This window comes from Symphalangus syndactylus, chromosome 5 (assembly GCF_028878055.3).
Source record: "Symphalangus syndactylus isolate Jambi chromosome 5, NHGRI_mSymSyn1-v2.1_pri, whole genome shotgun sequence".
NCBI classification, from domain to species: Eukaryota; Metazoa; Chordata; class Mammalia; order Primates; family Hylobatidae; genus Symphalangus; species Symphalangus syndactylus.
This window is the reverse complement of record NC_072427.2, coordinates 161,332,005-161,355,311: the sequence shown is the minus strand read 5'-3', so window position 1 is coordinate 161,355,311 and position 23,307 is coordinate 161,332,005.

The window sequence follows — 23,307 nt, the reverse complement described above, 5'->3', positions numbered from 1 at the left end:
CTACAGAAAGAGTGTTCAGAACTGCGCAATCAAAAGTATGGTTTAACTCTGTTAGCTTAATGAACATATCAGAAATAAGTTTCACACAATGCTTCTGTGTAGTTTTTATTTGAAGATATTATTTTTCCCAATATAGGCCTCTTAGCGCTCAGAATGTCCAATTGCAGTTTCTATAGAAAGAGTGTTTCAGAAAGGCTCAATCAAAAGTAAGGTTCAACTCTGTAAGTTGAATGCACAGAACAGAAAGAAGTTTCATACAATGCTTCTGTGTAGTTTATATTTGAATATATTCTTTTTTCCACTATTACCCACTTAGCGCTACGAATGTCCAGTTGCATTTTCTACAGACAGAGTGTTTCAAAACTGCTCAATCAAAAGTATGGTTTAACTCTGTTAGCTGAATGCTCAGATCAGAAAGAAGTTTCACAGAATGCTTCTGTGTAGTTTATATTTGAATATATTCCTTTTTCCACTACTACTCTCTTAGCGCTCCAAATGTCCAGTTGCATTTTCTACAGAAAGAGTGTTCAGATCTGCTCAATCAAAAGTATGGTTTAACTCTGTTAGCTGAATGCACAGATCAGAAAGAAGTTTCACAGAATGATTCTGTGTAGTTTATATTTGGAGACATTCCTTTTTCCACTATTACCCTCTTAGCGCTCCGAATCTCCACTTGCATTTGCTACAGAAAGAGGGTTTCAGAACGGCTCAATCAAAACTAAGGTTCAACTCTTTTAGTATAACAAACAGAACAGAAAGAAGTTTCACACAATTCTTCTGTGTAGTTTTTATTTGTAGACATTCTTTTTCCCAATATAGGCCTCTTAGCGCTCAGAATGTCCAATTGCAGTTTCTACAGAAAGAGTGTTTCAGAACGGCTCAATCAAAAGTAAGGTTCAACTCTGTTAGTTGAATGCACAGAACAGAAAGAAGTTTCATACAATGCTTCTGTGTAGTTTATATTTGAATATATTCCTTTTTGAACTATTACGCTCTTAGCGCTCCGAAAGTCCACTTGCATTTTCTACAGAAAGAGTGTTCAGAACGGCTCAATCAAAAGTATGGTTTTACTCTGTTAGTTGAATGCACAGATCCGAAAGAAGTTTCACAGAATGCTTCTGTGTAGTTTTTATTTGTAGATATTCTTTTTCCCAATATAGGCCTTTTAGCGGTCAGAATGTCCAATTGCAGTTTCTACAGAAAGAGTGTTTCACAACGGCTCCATCAAAAGTAAGGTTCAACTCAGTTAGTGGAATGCACAGAACAGAAAGATGTTTCACAGAATGCTTCTGTGTAGTTTATAATTGTATATATTCCTTTTTCCACTATTACCGTATTAGCGCTCCGAATGTCCACTTGCATTTTCTACAGAAAGAGTGTTCAGAACTGCGCAATCAAAAGTATGGTTTAACTCTGTTGGCTGAATGCACATATCAGAAATAAGTTTCACACAATTCTGCTGTGTAGTTTTTATTTGAAGATATTATTATTCCCAATATAGGCCTCTTAGAGCTGAGAATGTCCAATTGCAGTTTCTACAGAAAGAGTGTTTCAGAACGGCTCAATCAAAAGTAAGGTTCAACTCTGTTAGTTGAATGCACAGAACAGAAAGAAGTTTCATACAATGCTTCTGTGTTGTTTATATTTGAACATATTCCTTTTTCCATTATTACCCACTTAGCGCTCCGAATGTCCAGTTGCATTTTCTACAGTCAGAGTGTTTCAAATCTCCTCAATCAAAAGAATGGTTTAACTCTGTTAGCGGAATGCTCAGATCAGAAAGAAGTTTCACAGAATGCTTCTGTGTAGCTTATATTTGAATATATTCCTTTTTCCACTACTACCCTCTTAGCGCTCCAAATGTCCAGTTACATTTTCTACAGAAAGAGTGTTCAGAACTGCACTATCAAAAGTATGGTTTAACTCTGTTAGCTGAATGCACATATCAGAAAAAGTTTCACAGAATGATTCTGTGTAGTTTATATTTGAAGATAATCCTTTTTCCACTATTACCCTCTTAGCGCTCCGAATCTCCACTTTCATTTTCTACAGAAAGAGTGTTTCAGAACGGCTCAATCAAAACTAAGGTTCAACTCTTTTAGTTGAATGCACAGAACAGAAAGAAGTTTCACAGAATGCTTCTGTGTAGTATTTAGTTGAAGATATTCCTTTTTCGACTATTACCCTCTTAGCGCTCTGAATTTCCACTGGCAGTTCCTACACAAAGAGTGTTTCAGAACTGCTCCTCCAAAAGTAAGGCTCAGCTCTGTTAGTTGAATGCAGAGAACAGAAAGGAGTTTCAGAGAATGCTTCTGTGTAGTTTTTATTTGGAGATATTCCTTTTTCCACTATTACTAACTTAGCGCTCCGAATGTCCACTTGCATTTTCTACAGAAAGAGTGTTTCAGAACGGCTCAATCAAAACTAAGGTTCAACTCTGTTAGTTGAATGTACAGAACAGAAAGGTGTTTCATACAATGCTTCTGTGTAGTTTATATATGAACATATTCCTTTTTCCACTATTACCCACGTAGCGCTCCGAATGTCCAGTTGCATTTTCTACAGACAGAGTGTTTCAAAACTGCTCAGTCAAAAGTATGGTTTAACTCTGTTAGCTGAATGCTCAGAACAGAAAGTAGTTTCACAGAATGCTTCCGTGTAGTTTATATTTGAATATATTCCTTTTTCCACTACTACCCTCTTATCGCTCCAAATGTCTAGTTGCATTTTCTACAGAAAGAGTGTTCAGAACTGCTCAATGAAAAGTATGGTTTAATTCTGTTAGCTGAATGCACAGATCAGAAAGAAGTTTCTCAGAATGATTCTGTGTAGTTTATATTTGAAGATATTACTTTTTCTAGTATTACCCTCTTAGCGCTCAGAATGTCCACTTGCATTTTCTACAGAAAGAGTGTTCAGAACGGCTCAATCAAAAGTATGGTTTTACTCTATTAGTTGAATGCCCATATCCGAAATAAGTTTCACAGAATGCTTCTGTGTAGTTTTTATTTGAAGATATTCTTTTTCCCAATGTAGGCCTCTTAGCGCTCAGAATGTCCAATTGCAGTTTCTACAGAAAGAGCTTTTCAGAACGCCTCCATCAAAAGTAAGGTTCAACTCAGTTAGTTGAATGCACAGAACAGAAATAAGTTTCACAGAATGCTTCTGTGTAGTTTATATTTGAATATATTCCTTTTCCAGTATTACCGTCTTAGCGCTGCGAATATCCACTTGCATTTTCTAAAGAAAGAATGTTTCAGAACGGCTCAATCAAAAATAAGGTTCAACTGTGTTAGTTAAATGCACAGAAGAGAAAGGAGTTTCATACAATGCTTCTGTGTAGTTTATATTTGAATATATTACTTTTTCCACTGCTACCCTCTTAGCGCTCCAAATGTCCAGTTGCATTTTCTACACAAAGAGTGTTCAGAACTGCTCAATCAAAAGTATGCTTTAACTCTGTTAGCTGAATGCACAGATCAGAAAGAAGTTTCACAGAATGATTCTGTGTAGTTTATATTTGAAGATATTCCTTTTTCCACTATTGCCCACTTAGCGCTCCAAATGTCCAGTAGCATTTTCTACAGAAAGAGTGTTTCAGAACTGCTCAATCCAAAGTATGGTTTAACTCTGTTAGCTGAATGCACAGATCAGAAAGAAGTTTCACAGAATGCTTCTGTGTAGTGTTTATATGAAAATATTCTTTTTACCAATATAGGCCTCTTAGCGCTCAGAATGTCCAATTGCAGTTTCTATAGAAAGAGTGTATCAGAACGGCTCAATGAAAAGTAAGGTTCACCTCTTTTAGTTGAATGCACAGAACAGAAAGTAGTTTCACAGAATGCTTCTGTGTAGTATTTAGTTGAAGATATTCCTTTATTGACTATTACCCACTTAGCGCTCTGAATGTCCACTGGCAGTTTCTACACAAAGAGTGTTTCAGAACTGTTCCTTCAAAAGTAAGGCTCAACTCTATTAGTTGAATTCAGAGAACAGAAAGGAGTTTCAGAGAATGCTTCTGTGTGGTTTTTATTTGGAGATAGTCCTTTTTCCCCTATTACAATCTTAGCGCTCCGAAGGTCCACTTATATTTTCTACACAAAGAGTGTTTCATAACTGCTCAATCAAAAGTATGGTTTAGCTCTGTTAACTGAAAGCACATATCAGAAATACGTTTCACAGAATGCTTCTGTGTTGTTTTTGTTTGAAGATATTCTTTTTAACAATGTAGGCCTCTTAGCGCTTAGAAAGTCCAATTGCAGTTTCTACAGAAAGAGTGTTTCAGAACGGCTCAATCAAAAGTAAGGTTCAACTCTGTTAGTTGAATGCACAGAACAGAAAGAAGTTTCACAGAAAGCTTCTGTGTAGTTTATTTTTGAATATATTCCTTTTTCAACTATTACCCTCTTAGCGCTCCGAAAGTCCACTTGCATTTTCTACAGAAAGAGTGATCAGAACGGCTCAATCAAAAGTATGGTTTTACTCTGTTAGTTGAATGCACAGATCCGAAAGAAGTTTCACAGAATGCTTCTGTGTAGTTTTTATTTGTAGATATTCTTTTTCCCAATATAGGCCTTTTAGCGGTCAGAATGTCCAATTGCAGTTTCTACAGAAAGAGTGTTTCACAACGGCTCCATCAAAAGTAAGGTTCAACTCAGTTAGTTGAATGCACAGAACAGAAAGAAGTTCCACAGAATGCTTCTGTGTAGTTTATAATTGAATATATTCCTTTTTCCACTATTACCGTATTAGCGCTCCGAATGTCCACTTGCATTTTCTACAGAAAGAGTGTTCAGAACTGCGCAATCAAAAGTATGGTTTAATTCTGTTAGCTGAATGCACATATCAGAAATAAGTTTCACACAATTCTGCTGTGTAGTTTTTATTTGAAGATATTATTATTCCCAATATAGGCCTCTTAGAGCTGAGAATGTCCAATTGCAGTTTCTACAGAAAGAGTGTTTCAGAACGGCTCAATCAAAAGTAAGGTTCAACTCTGTTAGTTGAATGCACAGAACAGAAAGAAGTTTCATACAATGCTTCTGTGCTGTTTATATTTGAACATATTCCTTTTTCCATTATTACCCACTTAGCGCTCCGAATGTCCAGTTGCATTTTCTACAGTCAGAGTGTTTCAAATCTCCTCAATCAAATGTATGGTTTAACTCTGTAAGCGGAATGCTCAGAAGAGAAAGAAGTTTCATAGAATGCTTCTGTGTAGCTTATATTTGAATATATTCCTTTTTCCAATACTACCCTCTTAGCGCTCCAAATGTCCAGTTGCATTTTCTACAGAAAGAGTGTTCAGAACTGCACTATCAAAAGTATGGTTTAACTCTGTTAGCTGAATGCACATATCAGAAAGAAGTTTCACAGAATGATTCTGTGTAGTTTATATTTGAAGATAATCCTTTTTCCACTATTACCCTCTTAGCGCTCCGAATCTCCACTTTCATTTTCTACAGAAAGAGTGTTTCAGAACGGCTCAATCAAAACTAAGGTTCAAATCTTTTAGTTGAATACACAGAACAGAAAGAAGTTTCACAGAATGCTTCTGTGCAGTATTTAGTTGAAGATATTCCTTTTTCGACTATTACCCTCTTAGCGCTCTGAATTTCCACTGGCAGTTTCTACACAAAGAGTGTTTCAGAACTGCTCCTCCAAAAGTAAGGCTCAGCTCTGTTAGTTGAATGCAGAGAACAGAAAGGAGTTTCAGAGAATGCTTCTGTGTAGTTTTTATTTGGAGATATTCCTTTTTCCACTATTACTAACTTAGCGCTCCGAATGTCCACTTGCATTTTCTACAGAAAGAGTGTTTCAGAACGGCTCAATCAAAACTAAGGTTCAACTCTGTTAGTTGAATGTACAGAGCAGAAAGGTGTTTCATACAATGCTTCTGTGTAGTTTATATTTTAACATATTCCTTTTTCCACTATTACCCACTTAGCGCTCCGAATGTCCAGTTGCATTTTCTACAGACAGAGTGTTTCAAAACTGCTCAGTCAAAAGTATGGTTTAACTCTGTTAGCTGAATGCTCAGAACAGAAAGTAGTTTCACAGAATGCTTCCGTGTAGTTTATATTTGAATATATTCCTTTTTCCACTACTACCCTCTTATCGCTCCAAATGTCTAGTTGCATTTTCTACAGAAAGAGTGTTCAGAACTGCTCAATGAAAAGTATGGTTTAATTCTGTTAGCTGAATGCACAGATCAGAAAGAAGTTTCTCAGAATGATTCTGTGTAGTTTATATTTGAAGATATTACTTTTTCTAGTATTACCCTCTTAGCGCTCAGAATGTCCACTTGCATTTTCTACAGAAAGAGTGTTCAGAACGGCTCAATCAAAAGTATGGTTTTACTCTATTAGTTGAATGCCCATATCCGAAATAAGTTTCACAGAATGCTTCTGTGTAGTTTTTATTTGAAGATATTCTTTTTCCCAATGTAGGCCTCTTAGCGCTCAGAATGTCCAATTGCAGTTTCTACAGAAAGAGCTTTTCAGAACGCCTCCATCAAAAGTAATTTTCAACTCAGTTAGTTGAATGCACAGAACAGAAATAAGTTTCACAGAATGCTTCTGTGTAGTTTATATTTGAATATATTCCTTTTCCAGTATTACCGTCTTAGCGCTGCGAATATCCACTTGCATTTTCTAAAGAAAGAGTGTTTCAGAACGGCTCAATCAAAAATAAGGTTCAACTCTGTTAGTTAAATGCACAGAAGAGAAAGGAGTTTCATACAATGCTTCTGTGTAGTTTATATTTGAATATATTACTTTTTCCACTACTACCCTCTTAGCGCTCCAAATGTCCAGTTGCATTTTCTACACAAAGAGTGTTCAGAACGGCTCAATCAAAAGTATGCTTTAACTCTGTTAGCTGAATGCACAGATCAGAAAGAAGTTTCACAGAATGATTCTGTGTAGTTTATATTTGAAGATATTCCTTTTTCCACTATTACCCACTTAGCGCTCCAAATGTCCAGTAGCATTTTCTACAGAAAGAGTGTTTCAGAACTGCTCAATCCAAAGTATGGTTTAACTCTGTTAGCTGAATGCACAGATCAGAAAGAAGTTTCACAGAATGCTTCTGTGTAGTGTTTATATGAAAATATTCTTTTTACCAATATAGGCCTCTTAGCGCTCAGAATGTCCAATTGCAGTTTCTATTGAAAGAGTGTTTCAGAACGGCTCAATGAAAAGAAAGGTTCACCTCTTTTAGTTGAATGCACAGAACAGAAAGTAGTTTCACAGAATGCTTCTGTGTAGTATTTAGTTGAAGATATTCCTTTATTGACTATTACCCACTTAGCGCTCTGAATGTCCACTGGCAGTTTCTACACAAAGAGTGTTTCAGAACTGTTCCTTCAAAAGTAAGGCTCAACCCTATTAGTTGAATTCAGAGAACAGAAAGGAGTTTCAGAGAATGCTTCTGTGTGGTTTTTATTTGGAGATAAACCTTTTTCCCCTATTACAATCTTAGCGCTCCGAAGGTCCACTTATATTTTCTACACAAAGAGTGTTTCATAACTGCTCAATCAAAAGTATGGTTTAGCTCTGTTAACTGAATGCACATATCAGAAATATGTTTCACAGAATGCTTCTGTGTTGTTTTTATTTGAAGATATTCTTTTTAACCATGTAGGCCTCTTAGCGCTTAGAAAGTCCAATTGCAGTTTCTACAGAAAGAGTGTTTCAGAAAGGCTCAATCAAAAGTAAGGTTCAACTCTGTTAGTTGAATGCACAGAACAGAAAGAAGTTTCACAGAATGCTTCTGTGTAGTTTATATTTGAATATATTCCTTTTTCAACTATTACGCTCTTAGCGCTCCGAAAGTCCACTTGCATTTTCTACAGAAAGAGTGTTCAGAACGGCTCAATCAAAAGTATGGTTTTACTCTATTAGTTGAATGCACAGATCCGAAAGAAGTTTCACAGAATGCTTCTGTGTAGTTTTTATTTGTAGATATTCTTTTTCCCAATATAGGCCTTTTAGCGGTCAGAATGTCCAATTGCAGTTTCTACAGAAAGAGTGTTTCACAATGGCTCCATTAAAAGTAAGGTTCAACTCAGTTAGTTGAATGCACAGAACAGAAAGAAGTTTCACAGAATGCTTCTGTGTAGTTTATAATTGAATATATTCCTTTTTCCACTATTACCGTATTAGCGCTCCGAATGTCCACTTGCATTTTCTACAGAAAGAGTGTTCAGAACTGCGCAATCAAAAGTATGGTTTAACTCTGTTAGCTGAATGCACATATCAGAAATAAGTTTCACACAATTCTGCTGTGTAGTTTTTATTTGAAGATATTATTATTCCCAATATAGGCCTCTTAGAGCTGAGAATGTCCAATTGCAGTCTCTACAGAAAGAGTGTTTCAGAATGGCTCAATCAAAAGTAAGGTTCAACCCTGTTAGTTGAATGCACAGAACAGAAAGTAGTTTCATACAATGCTTCTGTATGGTTTATATTTGAATATATTCCTTTTTCCATTATTACCCACTTAGCGCTCCGAAAGTCCAGTTGCATTTTCTACAGTCAGATTGTTTCAAATCTCCTCAATCAAAAGAATGGTTTAACTCTGTAAGCGGAATGCTCAGATCAGAAAGAAGTTTCACAGAATGCTTCTGTGTAGCTTATATTTGAATATATTCCTTTTTCCACTACTACCCTCTTAGCGCTCCAAATGTCCAGTTACATTTTCTACAGAAAGAGTGTTCAGAACTGCACTATCAAAAGTATGGTTTAACTCTGTTAGCTGAATGCACATATGAGAAAGAAGTTTCACAGAATGATTCTGTGTAGTTTATATTTGAAGATAATCCTTTTTCCACTATTAACCTCTTAGCGCTCCAAATCTCCACTTTCATTTTCTACAGAAAGAATGTTTCAGAACGGCTCAATCAAAACTAAGTTTCAACTCTTTTAGTTGAATGCACAGAACAGAAAGAAGTTTCACAGAATGGTTCTGTGTAGTATTTAGTTGAAGATATTCCTTTTTCGACTATTACCCTCTTAGCGCTCTGAATTTCCACTGGCAGTTTCTACACAAAGAGCGTTTCAGAACTGCTCCTCCAAAAGTAAGGCTCAGCTCTGTTAGTTGAATGCAGAGAACAGAAAGGAGTTTCAGAGAATGCTTCTGTGTAGTTTTTATTTGGAGATATTCCTTTTTCCACTATTACTAACTTAGCGCTCCGAATGTCCACTTGCATTTTCTACAGAAAGAGTGTTTCAGAACGGCTCAATCAAAACTAAGGTTCAACTCTGTTAGTTGAATGTACAGAACAGAAAGTTGTTTCATATAATGCTTCTGTGTAGTTTATATTTGAACATATTCCTTTTTCCACTATTACCCACTTAGCGCTCTGAATGTCCAGTTGCATTTTCTACAGACAGAGTGTTTCAAAACTGCTCAGTCAAAAGTATGGTTTAACTCTGTTAGCTGAATTCTCAGATCAGAAAGAAGTTTCACAGAATGCTTCCGTGTAGTTTATATTTGAATATATTCCTTTTTCCACTACTACCCTATTATCGCTCCAAATGTCTACTTGCATTTTCTACAGAAAGAGTGTTCAGAACTGCTCAATGAAAAATATGGTTTAATTCTGTTAGCTGAATGCACAGATCAGAAAGAAGTTTCACAGAATGATTCTGTGTAGTTTATATTTGAAGATATTACTTTTTCTAGTATTACCCTCTTAGCGCTCAGAATGTCCATTTGCATTTTCTACAGAAAGAGTGTTCAGAACGGCTCAATCAAAAGTATGGTTTTACTCTATTAGTTGAATGCCCATATCCGAAATAAGTTTCACAGAATGCTTCTGTGTAGTTTTTATTTGAAGATATTCTTTTTCAAAATATAGGCCTCTTAGCGCTCAGAATGTCCCATTGCAGTTTCTACAGAAAGAGCTTTTCAGAACGCCTCCATCAAAAGTAAGGTTCAAATCAGTTAGTTGAATGCACAGAACAGAAATAAGTTTCACAGAATGCTTCTGTGTAGTTTATATTTGAATATATTCCTTTTCCAGTATTACCGTCTTAGCGCTGCGAATATCCACTTGCATTTTCTAAAGAAAGAGTGTTTCAGAACGGCTCAATCAAAAATAAGGTTCAACTCTGTTAGTTAAATGCACAGAAGAGAAAGGAGTTTCATACAATGCTTCTGTGTAGTTTATATTTGAATATATTACTTTTTCCACTACTACCCTCTTAGCGCTCCAAATGTCCAGTTGCATTTTCTACACAAAGAGTGTTCAGAACGGCTCAATCAAAAGTATGCTTTAACTCTGTTAGCTGAATGCACAGATCAGAAAGAAGTTTCACAGAATGATTCTGTGTAGTTTATATTTGAAGATATTCCTTTTTCCACTATTACCCACTTAGCGCTCCAAATGTCCAGTAGCATTTTCTACAGAAAGAGTGTTTCAGAACTGCTCAATCCAAAGTATGGTTTAACTCTGTTAGCTGAATGCACAGATCAGAAAGAAGTTTCACAGAATGCTTCTGTGTAGTGTTTATATGAAAATATTCTTTTTACCAATATAGGCCTCTTAGCGCTCAGAATGTCCAATTGCAGTTTCTATAGAAAGAGTGTTTCAGAACGGCTCAATGAAAAGTAAGGTTCACCTCTTTTAGTTGAATGCACAGAACAGAAAGTAGTTTCACAGAATGCTTCTGTGTAGTATTTAGTTGAAGATATTCCTTTATTGACTATTACCCACTTAGCGCTCCGAATGTCCACTGGCAGTTTCTACACAAAGAGTGTTTCAGAACTGTTCTTCAAAAGTAAGGCTCAACTCTGTTAGTTGAATTCAGAGAACAGAAAGGAGTTTCAGAGAATGCTTCTGTGTGGTTTTTATTTGGAGATAATCCTTTTTCCCCTATTACAGTCTTAGCGCTCCGAATGTCCACTTATATTTCCTACACAAAGTGTGTTTCATAACTGCTCAATCAAAAGTATGGTTTAGCCCTGTTAACTGAATGCACATATCAGAAATATGTTTCACAGAATGCTTCTGTGTAGTTTTTATTTGAAGATATTCTTTTTAACAATGTAGGCCTCTTAGCGCTTAGAAAGTCCAATTGCAGTTTCTACAGAAAGAGTGTTTCAGAACGGCTCAATCAAAAGTAAGGGTCAACTCTGTTAGTTGAATGCACAGAACAGAAAGAAGTTTCACAGAATGCTTCTGTGTAGTTTATATTTGAATATATTCCTTTTTCAACTATTACCCTCTTAGCGCTCCGAATGTCCACTTGCATTTTCTACAGAAAGAGTGTTCAGAACGGCTCAATCAAAAGTATGGTTTTACTCTGTTATTTGAATGCACAGATCCGAAAGAAGTTTCACAGAATGCATTTGTGTAGTTTTTATTTGAAGATATTCTTTTTCCCAATGTAGGCCTCTTAGCGCTTAGCATGTCCAATTGCAGTTTCTACAGAAAGAGTGTTTCAGAACGGCTCAATCAAAAGTAAGGTTCAACTCTGTTAGTTGAATGTACAGAACAGAAAGAAGTTTCACAGAATGCTACTCTGTAGTTTATATTTGAATATATTCCTTTTTCCACTATTACCCTCTTAGCGCTCCGAATGTCCACTTGCATTTTCTACAGAAAGAGTGTTCAGAACTGCGCAATCAAAAGTATGGTTTAACTCTGTTAGCTTAATGAACATATCAGAAATAAGTTTCACACAATGCTTCTGTGTAGTTTTTATTTGAAGATATTATTTTTCCCAATATAGGCCTCTTAGCGCTCAGAATGTCCAATGGCAGTTTCTACAGAAAGAGTGTTTCAGAAAGGCTCAATCAAAAGTAAGGTTCAACTCTGTTAGTTGAATGCACAGAACAGAAAGAAGTTTCATACAATGCTTCTGTGTAGTTTATATTTGAACATATACTTTTTTCCACTATTACCCACTTAGCGCTACGAATGTCCAGTTGCATTTTCTACAGACAGAGTGTTTCAAAACTGCTCAATCAAAAGTATGGTTTAAGTCTGTTAGCTGAATGCTCAGATCAGAAAGAAGTTTCACAGAATCCTTCTGTGTAGTTTATATTTGAATATATTCCTTTTTCCACTAATACTCTCTTAGTGCTCCAAATGTCCAGTGGCATTTTCTACAGAAAGAGTGTTCAGATCTGCTCAATCAAAAGTATGGTTTAACTCTGTTAGCTGAATGCACAGATCAGAAAGAAGTTTCACAGAATGATTCTGTGTAGTTTATATTTGGAGACATTCCTTTTTCCACTACTACCCTCTTAGCGCTCCGAATCTCCACTTGCATTTTCTACAGAAAGAGTGTTTCAGAACGGCTCAATCAAAACTAAGGTTCAACTCTTTTAGTTGAACAAACAGAACAGAAAGAAGTTTCACACAATTCTTCTGTGTAGTTTTTATTTGTAGACATTCTTTTTCCCAATATAGGCCTCTTAGCGCTCAGAATGTCCAATTGCAGTTTCTACAGAAAGAGTGTTTCAGAACGGCTCAATCAAAAGTAAGGTTCAAATCTGTTAGTTGAATGCACAGAACAGAAATAAGTTTCATACAATGCTTCTGTGTAGTTTATATTTGAACATATTCTATTTTCCTCTATTACCCACATAGCGCTACGAATGTCCAGTTGCATTTTCTACAGACAGAGTGTTTCAAAACTGCTCAATCAAAAGTATGGTTTAACTCTGTTAGCTGAATGCTCAGATCAGAAAGAAGTTTCACAGAATGCTTCTGTGTAGTTTATATTTGAATATATTCCTTTTTCCACTACTAAGCTCTTAGCGCTCCAAATGTGCAGTTGCATTTTCTACAGAAAGAGTGTTCAGATCTGCTCAATCAAAAGTATGGTTTAACTCTGTTAGCTGAATGCACAGATCAGAAAGAAGTTTCACCGAATGATTCTGTGTAGTTTATATTTGAAGACATTCCTTTTTCCACTATTACCCTCTTAGCACTCCGAATCTCCACTTGCATTTTCTACAAAAAGAGTGTTTCATAACTGCTCAATCAAAAATATGTTTTATCTCTGTTAACTGAATTTACAGATCAGAAATAAGTTTCACAGAATGCATCTGTGTAGTTTTTATTTGAAGATATTCTTTTTCCCAATGTAGGCCTCTTAGCGCTTAGCATGTCCAATTGTAGTTTCTACAGAAAGAGTGTTTCAGAACGGCTCAATCAAAAGTAAGGTTCAACTCTGTTAGTTGAATGCACAGAACAGAAAGAATTTTCACAGAATGCTACTCTGTAGTTTATATTTGAATATATTCCTTTTTCCACTATTACCCTCTTAGCGCTCCGAATGTCCACTTGCATTTTCTACAGAAAGAGTGTTCAGAACTGCGCAATCAAAGTATGGTTTAACTCTGTTAGCTTAATGAACATATCAGAAATAAGTTTCACACAATGCTTCTGTGTAGTTTTTATTTGAAGATATTATTTTTCCCAATATAGGCCTCTTAGCGCTCAGAATGTCCAATTGCAGTTTCTACAGAAAGAGTGTTTCAGAAAGGCTCAATCAAAAGTAAGGTTCAACTCTGTTAGTTGAATGCACAGAACAGAAAGAAGTTTCATACAATGCTTCTGTGTAGTTTATATTTGAACATATTCTTTTTTCCACTATTACCCACTTAGCGCTACGAATGTCCAGTTGCATTTTCTACAGACAGAGTGTTTCAAAACTGCTCAATCAAAAGTATGGTTTAACTCTGTTAGCTGAATGCTCAGATCAGAAAGAAGTTTCACAGAATGCTTCTGTGTAGTTTATATTTGAATATATACCTTTTTCCACTACTTCCCTCTTAGCGCTCCAAATGTCCAGTTGCATTTTCTACAGAAAGAGTGTTCAGAACTGCTCAATCAAAAGTATGTTTTAACTCTGTTACCTGAATGCTCAGATCAGAAAGAAGTTTCACAGAATGATTCTGTGTAGTTTATATTTGAAGATATTCCTTTTTCCACTATTACACTGTTAGCGCTCCAAATCTCCACTTTCATTTTCTACAGAAAGAGTGTTTCAGAACGGCTCAATCAAAACTAATGTTCCACTCTTTTAGTTGAATGCACAGAACAGAAAGAAGTTTCACAGAATGCTTCTGTGTAGTATTTAGTTGAAGATATTCCTTTTTCGACTATTACCGTCTTAGCGCTCCGAATGTCCACTGGCAGTTCCTACACAAAGAGTGTTTCAGAACTGCTCCTTCAAAAGTAAGGCTCAGCTCTGTTAGTTGAATGCAGAGAACAGAAAGGATTTTCAGAGAATGCTTCTGTGTAGTTTTTATTTGGAGATATTCCTTTTTTCACTATTACAATCTTAGCGCTCCGAATGTCCACTTGCATTTTCTACAGAAAGAGTGTTTCAGAACGGCTCAATCAAAAGTAAGGTTCAACTCTGTTAGTTGAATGCACAGAACAGAAAGAAGTTTCATACAATGCTTCTGTGTAGTTTATATTTGAACATATTCCTTTTTCCATTATTACCCACTTAGCGCTCCGAATGTCCAAATGCATTTTCTACAGACAGAGTTTTTCAAAACTGCTCAATCAAAACTAAGGTTTAACTCTGTTAGCTGAATGCTCAGATCAGAAAGAAGTTTCACAGAATGCTTCTGTGTAGTTTATATTTGAATATATACCTTTTTCCACTACTTCCCTCTTAGCGCTCCAAATGTCCAGTTGCATTTTCTACAGAAAGAGTGTTCAGAACTGCTCAATCAAAAGTATGTTTTAACTCTGTTACCTGAATGCTCAGATCAGAAAGAAGTTTCACAGAATGCTTCTGTTTAGTTTATATTTGAATATATTCCTTTTTCCACTAATACGCTCTTAGCGCTCCAAATGTCCAGTTGCATTTTCTACAGAAAGAGTGTTCAGATCTGCTCAATCAAAAGTATGGTTTAACTCTATTAGCTGAATGCACAGATCAGAAAGAAGTTTCACCGAATGATTCTGTGTAGTTTATATTTGAAGACATTCCTTTTTCCACTATTACCCTCTTAGCGCTCCGAATCTCCACTTGCATTTTCTACAAAAAAAGTGTTTCATAACTGCTCAATCAAAAATATGTTTTATCTCTGTTAACTGAATTTACAGATCAGAAATAAGTTTCACAGAATGCATCTGTGTAGTTTTTATTTGAAGATATTCTTTTTCCCAATGTAGGCCTCTTAGCGCTTAGCATGTCCAATTGCAGTTTCTACAGAAAGAGTGTTTCAGAACGGCTCAATCAAAAGTAAGGTTCAACTCTGTTAGTTGAATGCACAGAACAGAATGAAGTTTCACAGAATGCTACTCTGTAGTTTATATTTGAATATATTCCTTTTTCAACTATTACCCTCTTAGCGCTCCGAATGTCCACTTGCATTTTCTACAGAAAGAGTGTTCAGAACTGCGCAATCAAAAGTATGGTTTAACTCTGTTAGCTTAATGAACATATCAGAAATAAGTTTCACACTATGCTTATGTGTAGTTTTTATTTGAAGATATTATTTTTCCCAATATAGGCCTCTTAGCGCTCAGAATGTCCAGTTGCAGTTTCTACAGAAAGAGTGTTTCAGAAAGGCTCAATCAAAAGTAAGGTTCAACTCTGTTAGTTGAATGCACAGAACAGAAAGAAGTTTCATACAATGCTTCTGTGTAGTTTATATTTGAACATATTCTTTTTTCCACTATTACCCACTTAGCGCTACGAATGTCCAGTTGCATTTTCTACAGACAGAGTGTTTCAAAACTGCTCAATCAAAAGTATGGTTTAACTCTGTTAGCTGAATGCTCAGATCAGAAAGAAGTTTCACAGAATGCTTCTGTGTAGTTTATATTTGAATATATTCCTTTTTCCACTAATACTCTCTTAGCGCTCCAAATGTCCAGTTGCCTTTTCTACAGAAAGAGTGTTCAGATCTTCTCAATCAAAAGTATGGTTTAACTCTGTTAGCTGAATGCACAGATCAGAAAGAAGTTTCACAGAATGATTCTGTGTAGTTTATATTTGGAGACATTCCTTTTTCCACTATTACCCTCTTAGCGCTCCGAATCTCCACTTGCATTTTCTACAGAAAGAGTGTTTCAGAACGGCTCAATCAAAACTAAGGTTCAACTCTTTTAGTTGAACAAACAGAACAGAAAGAAGTTTCACACAATTCTTCTGTGTAGTTTTTATTTGTAGACATTCTTTTTCCCAATATAGGCCTCTTAGCGCTCAGAATGTCCAATTGCAGTTTCTACAGAAAGAGTGTTTCAGAACGGCTCAATCAAAAGTAAGGTTCAACTCTGTTAGTTGAATGCACAGAACAGAAAGAAGTTTCATACAATGCTTCTGTGTAGTTTATATTTGAACATATTCTTTTTTCCACTATTACCCACTTAGCGCTACGAATGTCCAGTTGCATTTTCTACAGACAGAGTGTTTCAAAACTGCTCAATCAAAAGTATGGTTTAACTCTGTTAGCTGAATGCTCAGATCAGAAAGAAGTTTCACAGAATGCTTCTGTGTAGTTTATATTTGAATATATTCCTTTTTCCACTACTACGCTCTTAGCGCTCCAATTGTCCAGTTGCATTTTCTACAGAAAGAGTGTTCAGATCTGCTCAATCAAAAGTATGGTTTAACTCTGTTAGCTGAATGCACAGATCAGAAAGAAGTTTCACCGAATGATTCTGTGTAGTTTATATTTGAAGACATTCCTTTTTCCACTATTACCCTCTTAGCGCTCCGAATCTCCACTTGCATTTTCTACAAAAAGAGTGTTTCATAACTGCTCAATCAAAAATATGTTTTATCTCTGTTAACTGAATTTACAGATCAGAAATAAGTTTCACAGAATGCATCTGTGTAGTTTTTATTTGAAGATATTCTTTTTCCCAATGTAGGCCTCTTAGCGCTTAGCATGTCCAATTGCAGTTTCTACAGAAAGAGTGTTTCAGAACGGCTCAATCAAAAGTAAGGTTCAACTCTGTTAGTTGAATGCACAGAACAGAAAGAATTTTCACAGAATGCTACTGTGTAGTTTATATTTGAATATATTCCTTTTTCCACTATTACCCTCTTAGCGCTCCGAATGTCCACTTGCATTTTCTACAGAAAGAGTGTTCAGAACTGCGCAATCAAAAGTATGGTTTAACTCTGTTAGCTTAATGAACATATCAGAAATAAGTTTCACACAATGCTTCTGTGTAGTTTTTATTTGAAGATATTATTTTTCCCAATATAGGCCTCTTAGCGCTCAGAATGTCCAATTGCAGTCTCTACAGAAAGAATGTTTCAGAAAGGCTCAATCAAAAGTAAGGTTCAACTCTGTAAGTTGAATGCACAGATCAGAAAGAAGTTTCATACAATACTTCTGTGTAGTTTATATTTGAACATATTCTTTTTTCCACTATTACCCACTTAGCGCTACGAATGTCCAGTTGCATTTTCTACAGACAGAGTGTTTCAAAACTGCTCAATCGAAGGTATGGTTTAACTCTGTTAGCTGAATGCTCAGATCAGAAAGAATTTTCACAGAATGCTTCTGTGTAGTTTATATTTGAATATATTCCTTTTTCCACTACTACTCTCTTAGCGCTCCAAATGTCCAGTTGCATTTTCTACAGAAAGAGAGTTCAGATCTGCTCAATCAAAAGTATGGTTTAACTCTGTTAGCTGAATGCACAGATCAGAAAGAAGTTTCACAGAATGATTCCGTGTAGTTTATATTTGGAGACATTACTTTTTCCACTATTACCCTCTTAGCGCTCCGATTGTCCACTTGCATTTTCTACAGAAAGAGTGTTCAGAACTGCGAAATCAAAAGTATGGTTTAACTCTGTTAGCTTAATGAACATATCAGAAATAAGTTTCACAAAATGCTTCTGTGTAGTTTTTATTTGAAGATATTCTTTTTCCCAATATAGGCCTCTTAGCGCTCAGAATGTCCAATTGCAATTTCTACAGAAAGAGTGTTTCAGAAAGGCTCAATCAAAAGTAAGGTTCAACTCTGTTAGTTGAATGCACAGAACAGAAAGAAGTTTCATACAATGCTTCTGTGTAGTTTATATTTGAACATATTCTTTTTTCCACTATTACCCACTTAGCGCTACGAATGTCCAGTTGCATTTTCTACAGACAGAGTGTTTCAAAACTGCTCAATCAAAAGTATGGTTTAACTCTGTTAGCTGAATGCTCAGATCAGAAAGAAGTTTCACTGAATGCTTCTGTGTAGTTTATATCTGAATACATTCCTTTTTCCACTACTACGCTCTTAGCGCTCCAAATGTCCAGTTGCATTTTCCACAGAAAGAGTGTTCAGATCTGCTCAATCAAAAGTATGGTTTAACTCTGTTAGCTGAATGCACAGATCAGGAAGAAGTTTCACCGAATGATTCTGTGTAGTTTATATTTGAAGACATTCCTTTTTCCACTATTACCCTCTTAGCGCTCCGAATCTCCACTTGCATTTTCTACAAAAAGAGTGTTTCATAACTGCTCAATCAAAAATATGTTTTATCTCTGTTAACTGAATTTACAGATCAGAAATAAGTTTCACAGAATGCATCTGTGTAGTTTTTATTTGAAGATATTCTTTTTCCCAATGAAGGCCTCTTAGCGCTTAGCATGTCCAATTGCAGTTTCTACAGAAAGAGTGTTTCAGAACGGCTCAATCAAAAGTAAGGTTCAACTCTGTTAGTTGAATGCACAGAACAGAAAGAATTTTCACAGAATGCTACTCTGTAGTTTATATTTGAATATATTCCTTTTTCCACTATTACCCTCTTAGCGCTCCGAATGTCCACTTGCATTTTCTACAGAAAGAGTGTTCAGAACTGCGCAATCAAAGTATGGTTTAACTCTGTTAGCTTAATGAACATATCAGAAATAAGTTTCACACAATGCTTCTGTGTAGTTTTTATTTGAAGATATTATTTTTCCCAATATAGGCCTCTTAGCGCTCAGAATGTCCAATGGCAGTTTCTACAGAAAGAGTGTTTCAGAAAGGCTCAATCAAAAGTAAGGTTCAACTCTGTTAGTTGAATGCACAGAACAGAAAGAAGTTTCATAAAATGCTTCTGTGTAGTTTATATTTGAACATATTCTTTTTTCCACTATTACCCACATAGCGCTACGAATGTCCAGTTGCATTTTCTACAGACAGAGTGTTTCAAAACTGCTCAATCAAAAGTACGGTTTAACTCTGTTAGCTGAATGCTCAGATCAGAAATAAGTTTCACAGAATGCTTCTGTGTAGTTTATATTTGAATATATTCCTTTTTCCACTACTACGCTCTTAGCGCTCCAAATGTCCAGTTGCATTTTCTACAGAAAGAGTGTTCAGATCTGCTCAATCAAAAGTATGGTTTAACTCTGTTAGCTGAATGCACAGATCAGAAAGAAATTTCACCGAATGATTCTGTGTAGTTTATATTTGAAGACATTCCTTTTTCCACTATTACCCTCTTAGCGCTCCGAATCTCCACTTGCATTTTCTTCAAAAAGAGTGTTTCATAACTGCTCAATCAAAAATATGTTTTATCTCTGTTAACTGAATTTACAGATCAGAAATAAGTTTCACAGAATACATCTGTGTAGTTTTTATTTGTAGACATTCTTTTTCCCAATATAGGCCTCTTAGCGCTCAGAATGTCCAATTGCAGTTTCTACAGAAAGAGTGTTTCAGAACGGCTCAATCAAAAGTAAGGTTCAACTCTGTTAGTTGAATGCACAGAACAGAAAGAAGTTTCATACAATGCTTCTGTGTAGTTTATATTTGAACATATTCTTTTTTCCACTATTACCCACTTAGCGCTACGAATGTCCAGTTGCATTTTCTACAGACAGAGTGTTTCAAAACTGCTCAATCAAAAGTATGGTTTAACTCTGTTAGCTGAATGCTCAGATCAGAAAGAAGTTTCACAGAATGCTTCTGTGTAGTTTATATCTGAATACATTCCTTTTTCCACTACTACGCTCTTAGCGCTCCAAATGTCCAGTTGCATTTTCCACAGAAAGAGTGTTCAGATCTGCTCAATCAAAAGTATGGTTTAACTCTGTTAGCTGAATGCACAGATCAGAAAGAAGTTTCACCGAATGATTCTGTGTAGTTTATATTTGAAGACATTCCTTTTTCCACTATTACCCTCTTAGCGCTCCGAATCTCCACTTGCATTTTCTACAAAAAGAGTGTTTCATAACTGCTCAATCAAAAATATGTTTTATCTCTGTTAACTGAATTTACAGATCAGAAATAAGTTTCACAGAATGCATCTGTGTAGTTTTTATTTGAAGATATTCTTTTTCCCAATGAAGGCCTCTTAGCGCTTAGCATGTCCAATTGCAGTTTCTACAGAAAGAGTGTTTCAGAACGGCTCAATCAAAAGTAAGGTTCAACTCTGTTAGTTGAATGCACAGAACAGAAAGAATTTTCACAGAATGCTACTGTGTAGTTTATATTTGAATATATTCCTTTTTCCACTATTACCCTCTTAGCGCTCCGAATGTCCACTTGCATTTTCTACAGAAAGAGTGTTCAGAACTGCGCAATCAAAAGTATGGTTTAACTCTGTTAGCTTAATGAACATATCAGAAATAAGTTTCACACAATGCTTCTGTGTAGTTTTTATTTGAAGATATTATTTTTCCCAATATAGGCCTCTTAGCGCTCAGAATGTCCAATTGCAGTTTCTACAGAAAGAGTGTTTCAGAAAGGCTCAATCAAAAGTAAGGTTCAACTCTGTTAGTTGAATGCACAGAACAGAAAGAAGTTTCATAAAATGCTTCTGTGTAGTTTATATTTGAACATATTCTTTTTTCCACTATTACCCACATAGCGCTACGAATGTCCAGTTGCATTTTCTACAGACAGAGTGTTTCAAAACTGCTCAATCAAAAGTACGGTTTAACTCTGTTAGCTGAATGCTCAGATCAGAAATAAGTTTCACAGAATGCTTCTGTGTAGTTTATATTTGAATATATTCCTTTTTCCACTACTACGCTCTTAGCGCTCCAAATGTCCAGTTGCATTTTCTACAGAAAGAGTGTTCAGATCTGCTCAATCAAAAGTATGGTTTAACTCTGTTAGCTGAATGCACAGATCAGAAAGAAATTTCACCGAATGATTCTGTGTAGTTTATATTTGAAGACATTCCTTTTTCCACTATTACCCTCTTAGCGCTCCGAATCTCCACTTGCATTTTCTTCAAAAAGAGTGTTTCATAACTGCTCAATCAAAAATATGTTTTATCTCTGTTAACTGAATTTACAGATCAGAAATAAGTTTCACAGAATACATCTGTGTAGTTTTTATTTGTAGACATTCTTTTTCCCAATATAGGCCTCTTAGCGCTCAGAATGTCCAATTGCAGTTTCTACAGAAAGAGTGTTTCAGAACGGCTCAATCAAAAGTAAGGTTCAACTCTGTTAGTTGAATGCACAGAACAGAAAGAAGTTTCATACAATGCTTCTGTGTAGTTTATATTTGAACATATTCTTTTTTCCACTATTACCCACTTAGCGCTACGAATGTCCAGTTGCATTTTCTACAGACAGAGTGTTTCAAAACTGCTCAATCAAAAGTATGGTTTAACTCTGTTAGCTGAATGCTCAGATCAGAAAGAAGTTTCACAGAATGCTTCTGTGTAGTTTATATCTGAATATATTCCTTTTTCCACTACTACGCTATTAGCGCTCCAAATGTCCAGTTGCATTTTCTACAGAAAGAGTGTTCAGATCTGCTCAATCAAAAGTATGGTTTAACTCTGTTAGCTGAATGCACAGATCAGAAAGAAGTTTCACCGAATGATTCTGTGTAGTTTATATTTGAAGACATTCCTTTTTCCACTATTACCCTCTTAGCGCTGCGAATCTCCACTTGCATTTTCTACAAAAAGAGTGTTTCATAACTGCTCAATCAAAAATATGTTTTATCTCTGTTAACTGAATTTACAGATCAGAAATAAGTTTCACAGAATGCATCTGTGTAGTTTTTATTTGAAGATATTCTTTTTCCCAATGTAGGCCTCTTAGCGCTTAGCATGTCCAATTGCAGTTTCTACAGAAAGAGTGTTTCAGAACGGCTCAATCAAAAGTAAGGTTCAACTCTGTTAGTTGAATGCACAGAACAGAAAGAATTTTCACGGAATGCTACTATGTAGTTTATATTTGAATATATTCCTTTTTCCACTATTACCCTCTTAGCGCTCCGAATGCCCACTTGCATTTTCTACAGAAAGAGTGTTCAGAACTGCGCAATCAAAAGTATGGTTTAACTCTGTTAGCTTAATGAACATATCAGAAATAAGTTTCACACAATGCTTCTGTGTAGTTTTTATTTGAAGATATTATTTTTCCCAATATAGGCCTCTTAGCGCTCAGAATGTCCAATTGCAGTTTCTATAGAAAGAGTGTTTCAGAAAGGCTCAATCAAAAGTAAGGTTCAACTCTGTAAGTTGAATGCACAGAACAGAAAGAAGTTTCATACAATGCTTCTGTGTAGTTTATATTTGAATATATTCTTTTTTCCACTATTACCCACTTAGCGCTACGAATGTCCAGTTGCATTTTCTACAGACAGAGTGTTTCAAAACTGCTCAATCAAAAGTATGGTTTAACTCTGTTAGCTGAATGCTCAGATCAGAAAGAAGTTTCTCAGAATGCTTCTGTGTAGTTTATATTTGAATATATTCCTTTTTCCACTACTACTCTCTTAGCGCTCCAAATGTCCAGTTGCATTTTCTACAGAAAGAGTGTTCAGATCTGCTCAATCAAAAGTATGGTTTAACTCTGTTAGCTGAATGCACAGATCAGAAAGAAGTTTCACCGAATGATTCTGTGTAGTTTATATTTGAAGACATTCCTTTTTCCACTATTACCCTCTTAGCGCTCCGAATCTCCACTTGCATTTTCTTCAAAAAGAGTGTTTCATAACTGCTCAATCAAAAATATGTTTTATCTCTGTTAACTGAATTTACAGATCAGAAATAAGTTTCACAGAATGCATCTGTGTAGTTTTTATTTGTAGACATTCTTTTTCCCAATATAGGCCTCTTAGCGCTCAGAATGTCCAATTGCAGTTTCTACAGAAAGAGTGTTTCAGAACGGCTCAATCAAAAGTAAGGTTCAACTCTGTTAGTTGAATGCACAGAACAGAAAGAAGTTTCATACAATGCTTCTGTGTAGTTTATATTTGAACATATTCTTTTTTCCACTATTACCCACTTAGCGCTACGAATGTCCAGTTGCATTTTCTACAGACAGAGTGTTTCAAAACTGATCAATCAAAAGTATGGTTTAACTCTGTTAGCTGAATGCTCAGATCAGAAAGAAGTTTCACAGAATGCTTCTGTGT